This window comes from Neoarius graeffei, chromosome 20, assembly GCF_027579695.1.
Source record: "Neoarius graeffei isolate fNeoGra1 chromosome 20, fNeoGra1.pri, whole genome shotgun sequence".
NCBI classification, from domain to species: domain Eukaryota; kingdom Metazoa; phylum Chordata; class Actinopteri; order Siluriformes; family Ariidae; genus Neoarius; species Neoarius graeffei.
In genome coordinates, this window is record NC_083588.1 from 45,046,554 (window position 1) to 45,051,680 (window position 5,127).

Consider the following 5,127-nt stretch of genomic DNA (forward strand, 5'->3'; position numbering starts at 1 on the left):
CTCATGCACACTACCAGTAGACAACTTAAGTGTTTTGTAGCTTAAGTTACAACGAAGTTATAAAGGTAAGAATTCACAAAATAACAACAGATACTCAGGATTAAGAACATATTCATTTTATTTAAAAATCAAAATTTAAAGCAACATTGTATTAAATGCTAAAGTATAAAAACATGGGATTGGCAACTGAAATTGACATCCAAGCTCTAAAGAAAAATAAATAAGTAAATAAATAAATAAATAAATATCCCACTCAGGAGAAATTTAAAAAAAAAAAACTTATATGGAACCACAGACATACCTAAGAGTCAACAGTGCTGAAGCCCAGCTACAGGGCAAGTACACTTAAACATATGGCACAAATATTTTAATACTTTATTACACTTTTGCTAAGTATATCTTGATCAAAAGTTTAAGTATAAGCTTAATATAGTGAGACTTTTCTACTTTTCAGTATAAACCAAGTATACTTATGTATAACTTTATTAAGTATATCTCTGATAAGTAAATAAAAAGTAAACTGAAAGCATACTCTATTAATTTTAGTTTAAAAGAAGTATACTAGAAGCACACTTGAATAAACTTCTTTTTTGTAAGGGTAGACATGTCCTCATTCTCTCCATTCCACCTCAACCTCCTTTCATTTCACTCTGTATAAATGAACTCAGCCTCTTTCTGAAACTGGGGCATACGCTAGCACAGTTCTGTAAACGATGGCTAATCATGTGTCTCTCTATGGTTGAATTGACTTTCAAATGAGCGGTTGGAGGTTCGTTTGTTTTTTTTTCCTCTAAGACCAGAAAGGTACATTTTGGATTTTGGGAGGCCTTTGTGTCATTGTAAAATTCAGGACGTTTGGGCCTAACATTCATCTAATACACCTGATTGGTCATTCAGTGTTTATTGAAGTGTCTGACTTCCACAGCAAGGTGTGTTCGATTAGAACTGAAATTAAAGTATGAAGAAGGACTGCACTGGAGTAACATGACACATATCAAGCATTTCAGACCAGAAGTACTGATCTAGGATGAAATCCTGTCTAGACTGGATCCAAGCTGCTTCTCCTGCTCACTGTTACACTGGACCTGGTGATGTAGATTGTGATTTCTGTCCTGACTGGCCTCTTTGCTTGAAACTTGATATCAATCCTCAATATCAGTCTTTCCTTTTAAGATACACATGTAAACCAAAGTCTCAGCAAAACAACAAAAGATGATCTGCTTTCAGCATGATGAAGTACTGAAGATCTACTGTCTGTCTCATCTACAGTAAGTTATCCATCTAAATGGAGAAGTGTGCTATTATACGCCACTCTTTGGAAATTATTATTGGTTTATGCCATCACTTTGTTAAGTTACGATGGTTTGCTAGTTATAATTTCAGTACAGCGAGCTCGCTTAGACATCAAAATGAGCAACTGCAAAAACTTCCGTGATGAGGGTCTGTTAGAAGAGTTTACAGCAGAACAGGACATGGCTTTGGCACTGAACTGTCGAGAGCTTCAGGTCCGTGTTGGACAGTGCATGTGCATTCATGAGCCGCAAGTGTCATGTAAAAAACCATCGATCACCTCATTGACCATATAATTTTATTTTTCCCCAAACAACTTGTATAAATACATTTTTGTTCTATCCACGTTCACTGGATATGAGCAATTGTCCACTCTGATTGGCTGCTGTACTACTAGGCTATCAGCTTATATACCGTGAGTAGAGAAAAACAAAATGGCAGAGCGTGTTGCTGAACCAACCGAGGACAAAATGAAAACTACTCCAAAACAACCCCCCCCCCCCAAAAAAAAATGGAATGAAAGTATTTGATGGTAAGAATGTACCTATTTTTATTTTTCAAAAATTATTATTATAGCATTTTTCCCAAATTGCTATTGTCATTTCGCCAGTTTGTTTACCTTCTAAGCAGAAATGGTTTTGTTAGGCATTTTGTATAAAGTTTTTTTCATCAAATTTGCTAAAAATAAAATGCTCTGTTTTTCAAAATTCAGTGAATGTGGATAGAATAAAACAGTTATTTTACTCAATCTCGTTGTACATGGCTTACAGCCAAATCAGGTGCTATGCGTCTCATCAGCTATCAGCTCATGTACAACCTGATTTCATGGAGTACAGTGGTGCTTGAAAGTTTGTGAACCCTTTAGAATTTTCTATATTTCTGCATAAATATGAACTAAAACATCATCAGATTTTCACACAAGTCCTAAACATAGATAAAGAGAACCCAGTTAAACAAATGAGACAAAAATATTATACTTGGTCATTTATTTATTGAGGAAAATGATCCAATATTACATATCTGGGGGCGGCCCGGTGGTGTAGTGGTTAGCGCTGTCGCCTCACAGCGAGAAGGTCCGGGTTCGAGCCCCGTGGCCGGCGAGGGCCTTTCTGTGCGGAGTTTGCATGTTCTCCCCGTGTCTGCGTGGGTTTCCTCCGGGTGCTCCGGTTTCCCCCACAGTCCAAAGACATGCAGGTTAGGTTAACTGGTGACTTTAAATTGACCGTAGGTGTGAATGTGAGTGTGAATGGTTGTCTGTGTCTATGTGTCAGCCCTGTGATGACCTGGCGACTTGTCCAGGGTGTACCCCGCCTTTCGCCCGTAGTCAGCTGGGATAGGCTCCAGCTTGCCTGCGACCCTGTAGAACAGGATAAAGCGGCTAGAGATAATGAGATGAGATTACATATCTGTTAGTGGCAAAAGTATGTGAACCTCTAGGATTAGCAGTTAATTTGAAGGTGAAATTAGAGTCAGGTGTTTTCGATCAATGGGATGACAATCAGGTGTGAGTGGGCACCCTGTTTTATTTAAAGAACAGGGATCTATCAAAGCTTGAGCTTCACAACACATGTTTGTGGAAGTTTATCATGGCACGAACAAAGGAGATTTCTGAGGACCTCAGAAAAAGCGTTGTTGATGCTCATCAGGCTGGAAAAGGTTACAAAACCATCTCTAAAGAGTTTGGACTCCACCGATCCACAGTCAGACAGATTCTGTACAAATGGAGGAAATTCAAGACCATTGTTACCCTCCCCAGGAGTGGTCGACCAACAAAGATCACTCCAAGAGCAAGGCGTATAATAGTCAGCGAGGTCACAAATGAGAAGCGTTATGTTTGGAGAAAGGAAAACACTGCATTCCAGCATAAGAACTTTATCCCATCTGTGAAACATGGTGGTGGTAGTATCATGGTTTGGGCCTGTTTTACTGCATCTGGGTCAGGACGGCTTGCTATCATTGATGGAACAATGAATTCTGAATTATACCAGTGAATTCTAAAGGAAAATGTCAGGACATCTGCCCATGAACTGAATCTCAAGAGAAGGTGGGTCATGCAACAACATAATGACCCTAAGCACACAAGTCATTCTACCAAAGAATGGTTAAAGAAGAGTAAAGTTAATGTTTTGGAATGGCCAAGTCAAAGTCCTGACCTTAATCCAATCAAAATGTTGTGGAAGGACCTGAAGCGAGCAGTTCATGTGAGGAAACCCACCAACATCCCAGAGTTGAAGCCGTTCTGTACGAAGGAATGGGCTAAAATTCCTCCAAGCTGGTGTGCAGGACTGATAAACAGTTACTGAAAATGTTTAGTTGCAGTTATTGCTGCACAAGGTGGTCACACCAGATACTGAAAGCAAAGATTCACATACTTTTGCCACTCACAGATATGTAATATTGGATCATTTTCCTCAATAAATAAATGACCAAGTATAATATTTTTTGTCTCATTTGTTTAACTAGGTTCTCTTTATCTACTTTTATGACTTGGGTGAAAATCTGATAATGTTTTAGGTCATATTTATGCAGAATATGGGACATTCCACCGAATGGGTGCTATTTGCTTGTTGTACCACTCCCAAATTAAACTTAATTTGTTATATCTTTTCAACACTGATTATAATAACACACATATTTAACTATTCAAAATGTGTATTGGTCAACCTCAGGCTACGTTACAAGGTTTGGAAGTCAAAGATGGCTGCATTTTTTTTCAGTCCTGTTACCAAAACTCTGATAGTAACAGGACTGAGTTTTTAGCCTAGGATTAGCTAATACATGGAATTAAGCCACATGGCATCATCGCTAATAGCATGACCACACTTAGCACATTCTAGTGATTTACCAAAAATCTGTATTTTTAAAATAAACAAATATCATCTAAGAAATAATTTAAGTAACAGGACAGTATGTTGACATTGACCTTATCAGTCAAAGTTAAAAAAAATTATCAAATATACAGAAAAGTAAATGAGAGAACTAACTTTTGGTCTTCCCATGGCCTTCAGAAGACACAACTGATGTAACTTCCTGTTGAGCATGTGATTTATGGAATGTTGCAAATTTGTCAGATGGGATAATATGTTTGGGTAACAGGACTGAGTGAAACCCCAGGGACACAACTAAAATGTGTATTTTAACTAAGATATTATGGATTTCTTATGAAAAAAAAAAAAAAAAAAATATATATATATATATATATATATATATATATATATATATATATATATATATATATATATTTAAACCATGGATAGGATATGGAGTCACACAACAGTGCAAAAGAAATACTGTTTCTGAAGGATTCATAATATTTCATAGTTAAGTATAAAGTTAGAGTGTGGGGACAGACATGCTATTTTTCAGTGTTTTAGGTAGTTTTTATTAATCCTTACAATTATATATCTTAAATTTGAAATCAGATCAATGTGCAGGACATTCTGCATAATTAGAAAATGTATTTTAAAGTACATTTTTATGTGCATTTATACATATAATTTGCTTGGGACCGGAAATGGCACCGATTCGGTGGAATGGCTCATATACAGTAGTAAGTTCTAAAAAGGGTTCACAAACTTTCAAGCACCACTGTGTGTGTGTGTGTGTGTGTGTGTAATTAGTAGTAAGTTCGGTCTTATTGCAGCTTATCTATCGCTGAACGAATTCTTCACACAAAGTCGGCTTTGTTTTAGCCTAGTAAATAAATTAAACATTTAAATCCATCGCCAGGGTGTCAACATATTTGTCGAGATTGTGCGAGATTACTCGTACGTACATTGCGCATGCTCACATATGTGCGCATGCGCATCGAAGCTAAATACAACTTTTCACAAAGTC